Below are 13,513 nucleotides of genomic sequence, written 5' to 3' on the forward strand. Positions count from 1 at the left end.
CACCTCCTGCTTTCATTGATTCTTTCTATTGTTTTATTCTTCTCAATTTTATTTATTTCTGCTCTGATCTTTATTATGTCCCTCCTACTGACTTTGGGGCTCATTTGTTCTTCTTTTTCTTATTTCATTAATTGTGAGTTTAGACTGTTCATTCGGGATTGTTCTTCCTTCCTGAGGTAGGCCTATATTGCAATATAGTTCCCTCTTGCAGTATAGTTCCTCTTAGCATGACCTTTTCTGCATCCCACAGATTTTGTGTTGTTGAAGTATTGTTGTTGTTTGTCTCCATATATTGTTTGATCTATGTTTTTGTTTCATCATTGATCCATTGATTATTTAGGAGCATGTTATTATGCCTTCATGTGTTTGTGGGCATTTTTGTTTTCCTTGTGTAATTTATTTCTAATATCATGCCTTTGTGGTCTGAGAAGCTGGTTGGTACAATTTAGTCTTTTTTAATTTACTGAGGTTCTTTTTGTGTTCTAGTATATGATCTATTCTTGAAAATGTTCCATGTGCACTTGAGAATAATGTGTATGCTGTTGCTTTTGTGTGGAGTGTTCTGTAGATGTCTGTTAGGTCAATCTGTTCTAATACATTGTTCAGTGCCTTTGTCTCCTTACTTATTTCTGTCTAGTTGATCTGTCCTTTGGTGTGAACGGTGTGTTGGAATCTCCAAAAATGAATGCATTGCATTCTGTTTCCCCTTTTAATTTAATTCTTTTAGTGTTTCTTTCACATATTTAGGTGATCCTGTGTTGGGTGCATAGATATTTATAATAGTTATATCCTCTTGTTGGACTGAGTCTATTATTATGTAATGTCCTTTTTTGTCTCTTGTGACTTTCTTTGTTTTAAAGTCTATTTTGTCTAATACAAGTACTGCAACTCCTGCTTTTTTCTCCCTATTAGTTGCATGAAATATCTTTTTCCATCTCTTCACTTTTAGTCTGTGTATGTCTTTGGGTTTGAAATGAATCTCTTGTAGGAAGCATATAGATGGGTCTTGTTTTCTTATTCATTCAATGACTCTTTGTTTTTTCATCGGTGCATTCAGACCATTTACATTTAGTGTAATTATCAATAGGTATGTACTTATTGCCATTGCAGGCTTTAGATTTGTGGTTACCAATAGTTCAAGGGTAAATCCCTTACTATCTAACAGTCTAATCTAACTCACTTTAATTGGTAATCAAAGAGCTCCCTAAGAGCCTCAAAGCCAGTAGAAGGAGGGACATAAATTAATTGTGCTGTTACAAACACAACCTAAAGGTTCTTTTTTTTCCCTCCTTTTTCTTCCTCCTCCATTCTTTACGTATTAGGTATCATATTCTGTACTCTCTGTCTATCCCTTGACTGACTTTGGGGATAGTTGATTTGATTTTGCATCTGCTTAGTAATTAATTGTTCTAGTTTCTTTACTGGTGACAGCTATATTTAGCCTTAGCAACACTTCCATCTGTAGCAGTTCCTCCAAAATGCACTGTAGAGGTGGTTTGTGGGAGGTAAATTCTCTCAGCTTTTGCCTTTCTGAAAATTGTTTAATCCCTCCTTCAAATTTAAATGATAATCTTGCCGGATAGAGTATTCTTGGTTCGAGTCCCTTTGGCTTTATTGAATATTTTTGTGTCTATGTTCATCAGGGACATTGGTCTGTAATTTTCTTTTTTTGTGGTGTCTTTGCCTGGTTTTGTTGTTAGGGTGATGCTGGCCTCATAGAATGAGTTTGGAAGTATTCTCTCCTCTTCTACTTTTGTAAAACTTTAAGGAGGATTGGTATTAAGTCTTCACTAAATGTTTGATAACATTCTACAGTGAAGCCATCTGGTCCAGGAGTTTTTTCTTAGGTAGTTTTTTGATTACCAATTCAATTTCATTTCTGGTAATTGGTGTGTTCAGATTTTCTGTTTCTTCCTGGGTCAGTCTTGGAAAGTTGTATTTTTCTAGAAAGTTGTCCATTTCTTCTAGGTTATCCAATTTGTTAGCATATAATTTTTCATAGTATTTTCTCATAATTCTTTGTATTTCTGTGGTGTCCATAGTGATTTTTCCTTTCACATTTCTGATTCTCTTTATGTGTGTACACTCCTTTTTTCTTGATAAGTCTGGCCATGGGTTTATCTAATTTGTTTATTTTCTCAAAGAACCATCTCCTGCTTTTAGTGATTCTTTCTGGTATTTTATTCTTCTCGATTTTATTTATTTAATCTCTGATCTTTATTATGTCTTTCATTCTACTGACTTTGGGCCTCTTTTATTTTTCTTTGTCTATTTTCAATAATTATGAGTTTAGACTGTTCATTTGGGATTGTTCTTCTTTCTTGAGGTAAGCCTCTATTGTAATATACTTCCCTCTTAGAACTGCTTTCGTTGTATCCCACAGATTCTGGGGTGTTGAGTTGTTCCTTTCATTTTTCTCCATATGTTGCTTAATCTCTATTTTTATTTGGTCGTTAACCCATTGATTATCTAGGGGCATGTTGTTAAGCCTCCATGTGTTTGTGGGCTTTTTCATTTTCTTTGTGTAATTTATTTCTAGTTCCATAACTTTGTGGTCTGAGAAGCTGGTTGGTACAATTTCAATCCTTCTGAATTTATGGATGCTCTTTTTGTGTCTTAGTATGTGATCCATTCTGGAAAATGTTCCATATTCACTTGAGAAGAATGTGTATCCTGCTGGTTTTGGGTGGAGTATTCTTTAGATGTCTGTGAGGTCCATTTGTTCTAATGTGTTGTTCAGTGCCTCTGTCTCCTTACTAATTTTCTGTGTGGTTGATCTGTCCTTTGGATTGAGTGGTATGTTGGAGTCTCCTAAAATGAATGCGTTGCATTCTGTTTCCCACTTTAATTCTGTTACATTTGTTTTACATATGTTGGTGCTGCTATGTTTGGTGCATAGATATATATAATGGTTATATCCTCTTGTCGGGCTGACCCCTTTATCATCATGTAATATCCTTTGTCTCTTGTTACTTTCTTTGTTTTGAAGTCTATTTTTTCTGATACAAGTACTTCAACTCCTGCTTTTTTCTCCCCATCATTTGCATGAAAATCTTTTTCCATCTCTTCACTTTTAGTCTGTGTATGTCTTTGGGTTTGAAATGAGTCTCTTGTGAACAGCATATAGATGGGTATTGTTTTTTTAATCCATTCTTTTACTCTGTGTCTTTGATTGGTGCATTCAGTCCATTTACAGTTAGGGTGATTATCAATAGATATGTACTATTGCTATTGCAGTCTTTAGATTCATGGTTACCAAAGGTTCAAGGGCAGCCTTTTTACTACCTGGCATTCTAAGTTAACTTGCTTATTATGCTATTTCAAAAACAATCTAAAGGTTCTTTTGTTTATTCCTCCCTTATTTTTATTCCTTCTCCACACTTTATATATTAGGTGTTGTATTCTGTACTCTTTGTGTATCCCTCGACTGAGTTTGTGGGTAGTTGATTTAGTTTTGCATTTTCTTAGTAATTAATTGGTCTACTTCCTTTATCATGATTCTATTTTCTCTGTTTACAGCTACTTAGCCTTAGGAACATTTCCATGTATAGCAGTCCCTCCAAAATACACTGTAGAGATGATTTATGGGTGGTAAAATCCTTCAACTTTTGCTTATCTGGAAATTGTTTAATCCCTGCTTCAAATTTTGATGATAATTTTACCAATTAGAGTATTCTTGGTTTGAGGCCCTTCTGTTTCATTGCATTGAATATATCCATTCTGGCCTGTAAGGTGTCTGCTGAGAAGTCTGATGATAACCTGATTGGTTTTCCTTTCTATGTGGTCTTTTTTCTCTTTCTTGCTGCTTTTAATATTCTGTCTTTGTCCTTGATCTTTGCCATTTTAATTATTATATGTCTTAGTGTTGTTTTCCTTGGGTTCCTTGTGTTGGGAGATCTGTGGATTTCCATGGCCTGAGAGGCTATTTCCTTCCCCAGATTGGGGATGTTTTCTACAATTTTTTCCTAAAAGAGGGTTTCTATCCCTTTCTCTCTCTGTTCTTCTGGTACCTGTGTAATATGAATGTAGCTACATTTGGATTGGTCACACAGTTCTTTTAATATTCTTTCATTGCTAGAGATTCTTTTTTCCTTTCTGTGCTTCAGCTTCTTTGTATTTCTGTTTCATTTACTCTCTACTCTTCCTCATCTAATCTGCTTTTAAATCCCTCCATTTTATGTTTCATTTCAGATACTGTGTTTTTCAAAGTTTCTATTTGTTTCTTTAAGTCCTCCCTCAGATCTTAAGTATTTTTCTGTATTCCAGTAAGCATATTTATGATTTTTATTTTCAAATCTTTATCAGTAAGATTGGTTATTTCAGTTTTAATTAGCCCTCTTTCTGGTGTTTGAGGGATTTTGGTTTGTTGCAGGTTCTGTTACCATTTCATATAACTCATGATTACTATTGAATAATTATTTTGTGTAGGCAGCTCCCTCCAGTGCCAGGAAACTCTACTCTCTAGGGCTTCCCAGCCCCTGGAGTGATGGCAGTGGTCTCAGGTACATGGTGCCAGTGACTGCCAGGAGGAAAGACATCTTTCCTGCTTCCCAGCCACAGTGCCTGCCTTCACCACCAGGGCCAGTGGACTGAGCATGCATGGAGGAGCCTTTGATTTACACCCTGTAGTTTCCATAGGAAGGCGACCTTTCTCTGGCCTGGCATGATGGCAGGGGCAGTAGGTTTGAAAACCAGTGCCGGCTCAGATGAAGTAGTGGCAGTTTGCATATAGCAGTGGCAGGCTTTGGTGGTGTGTTGCCAGCCAGGAGGATTTAGTGTGTGAAGCTCCTGAATGAATGTGCTGGGAAGATTTTTTCCACCTGTCCTTTCTCCTGAGCAGCAAGCTCTCTGTAACCCTTGCCCATTTAGAAGCCCTGTTGCTGTTTAGAAGTCTTTCAAGGTGTCCACTTTTCTTTTGTCCTGGAGTAACTGGTTATAGGTACCTGTTCTCCATAAGTGGCTGAAATCTCAATCTCTCTGAGTAATCCACCTATTTTTTTTTCCAACCCCTCTAATCTCCAGACCACCATGTAATGTGGATTCATGGTCCCAGAGCAGATCTCCAGGGGTGGGTATTTAGCTGTTCTGTGCCTCTACTCCCCTTCTCCTCCATTTCTCTTGCTCCTCTGGTGAGCCATGGTAAGGAGAAGGCTTGGGTCCCTCTGGATAGCAGCTTTGCTGCCTTACCCATTTCAATGAGGTTTTCTCTCTTTCCCAGATGTAGGCCATCTGTTGCAGTCTTCTTTCTGGTTGCTCTTTCAGGATTCATTGTTTGCTGTATTTTTGTGGCATATGGCATTTTGGGAGGAGGTTTCTGCCTCACTTCTTATGCCATCTTATTTAATTCCAAAAAGCCTTAAGTCTTTTACCATTAAATATGATGTTAGCTATGGGTTTCTATAGATACCGCTGATCAGGTTGAGAAAATTCCCTTCTATTCCTAGTTTGTTGAATGTTTTTATCATGAATGTGCATTGAGTTTTGTTGAAATCTTTTCTTGCATCATTGGGATGATCATGTAGGGTTTTTTAGTCTATCGATAAGAGGTATTATATTAATTGACTTTCAGATGTTATCAAAAGTGGTAATTTTATTCAAATAAAATGAAACCCTTTGGGGAGAGCGTCAGAGGTTTTCTTATGGACTTCTCCCCATAGGCAAAATTTCCAGGCCACCTATTCTGTACTTTGGGCAAGGTAAGGGAACCTCTGGTCTTGCCTTACCCAGCTTGGAAACTCTGCACTATGTGTGAGCTTGGGTGAAGGTGCTTGGGTCCCAGTATTCTCAGCCATTTGCCCCTGGGGAACAGCTGCTTCATACTGGTAAGGTCTATGTGGGAAAAGGGAGCCACTCACATCATGGCCACACTCACCATGTTAGCCTCTCCCATTTAGAGTTGGTGGGGATGAGAAATGCTGGTGGCCTTTCCCTCCCCTCAGCTGTCAATCACAGTAACTCCTGATGGTGAGCTGAGGTTCCATATACTTATAACCACATTAGCCAGAGGGGAACTTTTATCATGGTGAGCTGAGATGGGGAAGAGGGAGGGAAACAATTGTGTTTCAAATGCCACAGATTCTGTTTTCATTTAATTTAAGTATGTTTACTTGAATAAATGTTTCTTCATTTGTTGTTTGACCTCAGAGGCTTTAATTTTTTTTTTATAGTTCATCCAGATTTGCTTGTGTTCTGGGCCATGCATGAGTTTATGTATTTCAAATTTTGGGGGAGAAATCCTAATAATCTGCTAATAGTAATCTCTGGGGAGAAGAAATGGAGTTTGAGTAGGAGGTAAACTCAATCTTCATTGTACTCTCTTGTGTAAAATGAATTTGTAGAATGATTAAATGAATTTTACATACGTTTTTTCATTTTATCAATTTTTATGCAAAAATGTTTTGAATATGTAATTATTTTCCCTCTGAGACCTGAGATTATTACACTACCCTAAACAATCTCTAATAAGCATATAACCTCAGTAGTTTATTCACCAAAAGACGGTTTGTGGGACTGATTTTTTATTTTTAGTTATAGGGGACCACAATACTCTCCTTATCCAAAAGGAAATCATACACACCTAACATGACAAGCAAGGCCCTTCACATTATGGCTACAGCATGCATTTTTAGCCACATTTTCCATCCAGCAGGATGTGTGATCTCTTATGTTCCAAAGCTCCTTTGTGACCTTGCAAGATCTTTTTCTGCCCCACTCCCTTAAATCTCATCAGACATCAACATTTGCCACTCTTTCCTCTGCTCCACGTTGTACTCACTGCCACCTGATAACTTTAGCTGTGAATTATTGATGGATGTGTCTGTTTTTCCCACTAAATTGAACTCCATAAGGTCTTGTTCACCTTTGGAGCCCCCCCAGAAACCAGCATATAGTAAGTAAGGAAGAATGTTAATACAAATGGACAAAACGCAGGACTTTTAGAGAATAATATGACCTGCCTTGTGTTTTTGACTGCCCTGAAAAGAATTTACTTCCTGTTATGTAAATGAGCTCAAAACAATGAAATTGTTAAAGAACATGTACAAAACAGAACCAAATCAAACTGTTGTTATATAGAACTGCAGGGGAAATGAACTAAAGATATGTAAAGAAAGTGTAGATAAGTGATGAAAGTCCGCAAGTAATGAAAAGGAATTGCAAATGTATATTGTTCATATTCTATGTTTAGAATGCAGTTGTCCTCATTTGTAAAATCATGAAATAATTGATCCATATCTGCTTCACTTGACTTCATAACCTGAGATTCTCATTACACTTAGACCCATTGCTAATAGTCTTTCAAATAAAGAACAATTACTCACTCAAAACTGTCACAGAATAAATCTATTAAGAAAGATCTGTCTTATCAATTTAGGTTTGCAGATCTGCATGTATGAGATTTGGTAATTTTTAAAAAATGAAAAAAAAAGAGATATTCTTGACCCAGAAATAAAGGTCTTTTCAGAAGGATTACAAAAGAGAGTAGTAGTTATTTTCAGAAACAACCCTTCTTCCTATGGATTCTAATTGATTAATAAATGCTTAAGAAATCCTTTTTAATAGAATTTGAGAAAAGAAACTGACATTACCACTTAGAGTTCATATAATCCAAAATTATCATGAAGGAAGTAAAAGAAGGAAATGTAGTTAGAGGATATAATTGAGCTAAATCCATAAAACTCCTATTGGAATATATAGACTGAAAGATGTAGATTTCCAGTTTGGTGAGACTATTCCCACTTTTTATCCATAGGATATTTTTACAATTTTTTATTATTCATTCATTCATATGAAGTATCTAATTGGAACTGGGCCCTGTTACAGGTTATGGGATTATAGAAGGAATAAAACAATTCTTAACCTTCATGGAACTGATGTCCCAGAACAGAGATATGCCTGGTATTATTCTTATAGTGATAAATAAAACAAGAATGAACAATATTGTCTGAGATGGCAAACCACATTTTAACCCAAATAATTACAACACATAAAAAATGACTACTCCTTTTGAAATTAGTGAAATGAATATTTCAATCTACACATATACTCATTTCCTTCCTGTTCCTTCTTCTCCCTTCCTGGTATTTGGTAAACAATCTTCCTCTTCAAGCATTGCCAAAACACATGTGAAGGAAACAAATAATATATTCTATTTATTGTACTTTTCTGACTTTTACCAAGGAGGATATTTAGATGACTTCATAAAATTAGTATGTTATCAGAAGATAAGCACTATGAGGAAATTTGCTTAAAAGGAGGAGATCATATTTACTTGAGCAGAAACTTAATTTTATGAAATAGTGGGAGAAGAGATTGAGACATCTAAGAGATGCTTAGTTATAGAGGGTGAGCATGAAAAATATAGACTTGGTGCTCTAAGCTTCAGGTTCTAAATTCGAAGTACATGAATATAGCTCAGGAGGTATGTGCGTCCCTTAAAATTGTATATGATTCTGTATGAACAAACATTTGTGGACTTACCTAGAAAAAGTGTATTTTCTGCATCTCCTCACAACAACACTGCCAAACAACAAAGTATAGAAACACTGCCATAAAGTCAATGATTAACCATGGACTTTCTTTAATAAGGAGTGTCTCCAGACTTGAATTGAAAATATTGGGACTCCTAGCATAAAGTTGTCTGCTTCTAATTAACACAATAAGCAAAATGTAACTGAAGTATAAAATTATTATAATTAACTGTGCTTGGAATATTGATTTAGTGAATTTGATTTGGGAAATTACTATTTTAATCCAAATTATTTTAAAGAAGAAAGCCCAGAGTTCTTTTCCTCTTGCTCACGTGATATCAGAAGAATAATCCCCAAACTGTGGCACCTAGAGTTTCCCACACCCTACCCAGCCCTTCCTCCATGACTTTATTCTCCTAACTGGTTGATTCAAGCCTGGAAAGTCAGTCCTGATTTAGGGATTGCATGATCATAGTGAAATGTCATTCTCAGGTCAGAAACACATAATGGCCAATAACAACCATGATTTTCCAGTCCAATGAGGATGATATTCATGATTGTATTTGCCACAAAATGAAGTTATTGCAACATAATTTGTAGATCACCAACACATCTTCTACCAATTTGAATTAAATTCTTCTTTTGGAAAGTCCAATGACTGTAAAAGATATGAAAATGCAACTTTTTAAAGGCTTGGGGAAGTTGATGATAGCAATAAAAAGCAATAAAGTCAATATTAGGCAAACATAGGAAATAAAATAGGTTTAGGATTCAAAAAGTCCATTTCTTTCAAACCAAAATCTCTATGCATATAAAATCTCATGTAATTCCAAAACTAATTTACTCCTCCAACTGGGTTTGTTTACTTTGGGATATTTTACAGTATTCTTCCTCATGTTTCCAATTGCAAAAAAAAGCTAATTATCTTTAAATTAAGACATATATGGCAGCTGATTTTGCAGTAAACTCATGAAAACAAATTTGTGTTTTCCCATGGCAATACCATAAGATATGGAGAAATCATAATATTGTGGTTAAATATAACCACATGTTCCTGTAAGATGTAAAACTTTGCCTTTCCTGACTATGCATCACTGTAAAAGCTTAATTATAATCTGTAAAACCTGGAACCTGGCTCAGTACATTATGTGTGCTCAATAAAGATTATTGGCTCATTTGAAATTTCCTGGACTGCTCTTGTTTCCACAGATGCTTGCTAAAACAAACTAACTGGTATGTTCACTCATTCCTCAGCCATCTGAGGTCCCTCTCAGGCAGTGTACAGTGAAAGAGCTCCTGGCCAGCAGACCATCTACGTAACTGAATACTAGATCCTTTGTCCCTAAGTCCTGGTACTGTCAGTATATCAGACAGGTGACCCATAAAAGTGGATCTTCCCTCTTAACAGTATTGCCCTATACAGCCCTTTTGTGTTCTGCCTAAATGGTACCTTTATGTCCAAAGCCATTAACGTTTATGTTCCAGTGGCAGTATTACTGGTCAGGGTCCAAGATGACTACACCCTAAGGCATATTCCTAATAAAATCTATTCCCTACTTGATCAATTCAGTCATTTCCCTCCTTAGCCTCTTAGATTTACAGAAAATATGTTTGCTGTGTGCATGTGTGTGTAAATATCTATCATTATTTATCTATATATATAGATAACATTAAAAGAACATGTGAATATGGAGCAGCATACCCACTCATTCAATTCTGCATATTTCTCACCACCCATAGAAAATCATTTTGCTTCTAACATACCTATTATTTTATTTTATATTTAGAAAAGAAGATCTGGGGAGGGGACAAGTGGGAGTTTTTATTTAATGGGTACAAAGTTCCATTTTGCAAGATGAAAAGAGTTCTGTGGATGAATGATGGTGATGGTAGCACAAAAATGTGAATGTACTAATGCCACTGAAGTAGAACTTTTTAAAGAGGCACTTAAAAATGGCTAATATGGTAAATTTTATGTTAGGTGTATTTTTTCACAATTTTTAAAAAAGATCTATTTGCCAATGTACCCTGGTAAAATATTTCTTCTATTACAGAAAATGTGTTTCAAATTTAAGTAACCATTTCATACTTACTGTTTTTCCATCTATGTCTTTTTACCTCTATGATTTTCTTTTCTTGTAGTGTCTTTGTCTGGTTTTGATATTAGAGTGATGCTGGCCTCATGGAATGAGTTTGGAAGTATTCCTTCCTCTTCTACTCTTTGGAATACTTTAAGAAGGATTGGTACTAGCTCTTCTTTAAATGTTTGGTAGAATTCAGCTATGAAGCCATTTGGACCTGGTTTTTTGTTTGTTGGGAGTTTTTTGATGACCAGTTCAATTTGGTTACTGGTAATTGGTCAGAATTTCTGTTTCTGGTCAGTCTTGGAAGGTTGTACATTTCTAGAAATTTTTCCATTTCTTCTGTTGTCCAATTTGTTGGCATATAATTTTTTATAGAATTCTCTTATAATTCTTTGAATTTCTGTGGTGTTTGTTGTAACTTCTTCTTTTTTGTTTCTGATTTTATTTGTGTCCTCTCTCTTTTTTTCTTGGTATGTCTGGCTAAAGGTTTGTCTATTTTGTTTATCTTCTTGAAGAACCAGCTCTTGGTTTCATTAATTTTTTTCTATTGTTTTCTTAATCTCTATTTTATTTATTTCTTCCCTGATCTTTATTATATCCCTCCATCTACTAACTTTGGATTTCATTTGTTCTTCTTTTCCTAGTTTTTTTAGTTGTGAGTTTAGACTGTTTATATGGGATTGCTCTTGTTTCTTAGTACATAGCCTGTGTTATAGTCTATGTACTTCCTTCTTAGACCACTTTTGCGGTGTCCCACATAGTTGAACTGTTTCATTTTTGTTTTTATTTGTTTCCATATATTGCTTGATTTCCTCTTTGATTTGTACATTGAACAATCTGTTATTTAGAAGCTTGTTGTTTGACCTCCATATATTTATGTTTTTTGGTTTTCTTCATGTAGTAATTGATTTCCAGTTTCATACCACAGTGATCTGAAAAGATGCTTGATGCAATCTCAGTCTTTTTGAATTTATTAAGGCCCTTTTTGTGTCCTAATATGTAATCTATTTTGTATTATGATTTACGATCTTTGTATTGCTTAATTAAAAAAACATGCTGACACCTTTTAAAGTAAAGCTACACCCTTTATTCTTCTTACAGTGTGTTTTGGCTGTCTTTGACCTTTTTCACTTCCATAAATAAATTTTTTACAATACTAAGTAATCTATACATGAACATATCTATTTGTTTATTTAGATTTAGTTTCTTTCAATAATTTTTAAAAAGTTGATGAATTTGTCCATAAAATTTCTATTTTTGTTTTACTTATTTCTATCTTCTATAGATTTTTCAATTTTAAGTTCTGTTACTTAAAATTAAACACTTGGTGTTCAGAAACATAGTTGGCATTTGCATATTGATACTTTCTAAAGTAACCTCTCTAAATTTTCTCATAATTCAAATGATTTTATTACAAAATTATATTCATTTTCTTTGTGGGCAATCATATTATCTATTTAAAAAGTTAGGTTAGGTTGTTTTTTTCTTTCTTCCTAAATAATATGCCTTTTTGTTTATCTTATTTTACTGGCTTGGACACCAAGGTATTGTTAAATATAAACGATAAAGTGGGCATCCTTGTTCCTTACTTTAAAGTGAATATTTTAATAGTTTACCATCAAATTTGAGGTTGCTATTAAATTGTGAATAGGTATCTCAAATAAGATTTCTAAATCATTTTTTATTCCTCATTTCCTACACATTTTTAACATGAATTGATTTTAAATGCTGTTCAATTCTTTTCTGCATTAAGGTTGTCAACTGGATGATCATGTTTTTCTTCCTTGATCAATTAATAGAGTAATATCAAGCTAGTTTTTTATTACTGGAATATATCCAACTTGCTCCAAAGTTAATCTTGAAAGGAGATTCCCTCCTTTTTTTCCTTTCCCATTGCTGAGATACAATATCAACCCAGAACTACGCTAAAATAAACTCTTTGCTTGAGCTATTTTAGATCTCACAGTTTTTGAATTTGAGTCACCTACCTGAGTGAGAGCTGACTTTGAGAGCTAACTCGTGCATCCATTTTCTAGGACATGATGTTTTATTCTTTGATTCATAACCATGACCAATATAGACATGTTGTCTATGTTTGCATGATCACCCCATTGCCCATCCAACCCAGTAACTTATGAGGGATTCTCTGATTCAACTCCCACAATCCATGAGTCTGACCTTTTCTCCTGTCTTACATGGCTCTTAACACAGATGTTCCATGTCTTTAAGTAATAGCAAATTCTCTAGTCAGCCACTAGTTTTAGTACCTGCTTACTTCTGAATTTGTGCTTTAGTTTCATTTTGGCTTCTAAAGAGTCTCTTTTGTTATTGTAAACTTAGCTAAGTATCTGAAAAATTTTAATATTAATGCATAATACTTAAATTATTATATAGCAAAAGGGTTTTCCTGCCTAACTGGTGTACCATATTGAGGGAAATGAAAATTGCTTTTTTTAAATATGGTCACATGATACTCAGTTGTTTATAACATCATCTATGTTGCCATGTACTTTTGTTTTCAGTACTTGTAAGTAGTGTTATAAGAGTCATTTCACAGAATAGAAGTATGTAAGTAAAGAGTTTTGGAATTATAGGGACAAGGATTATACATCTTTTTTGAAGTGTAGTATATATATGTTTTGAAAGTGTGTATATACATTTTCCTCCTTAAAGGTTGTAGTACTTTGTGTACTCACCAAGTGTATGAAATAAGATACTCCTGTCATCAAACTTTCAACTTTTGCCTGTCATATAGGGATTAAAAAATGACATATCAGTTTTGGTTTAATTTGTAATTCTCAATTTGTAACTCAAAGTGAAGGCAAAATATATTTATATATATTTAAGGAACATTTATGGCTCTTTTCCTGTAGATTTTATTTTCATATGTGTGTTTGTACCCTGCTTGTTTTCTGTTGGACTGTTGGCCATTTTCAAATTGATTTTTATTAAAGCTCATTG

Source organism: Manis pentadactyla, chromosome 1 (assembly GCF_030020395.1).
Source record: "Manis pentadactyla isolate mManPen7 chromosome 1, mManPen7.hap1, whole genome shotgun sequence".
Lineage (NCBI taxonomy): Eukaryota > Metazoa > Chordata > Mammalia > Pholidota > Manidae > Manis > Manis pentadactyla.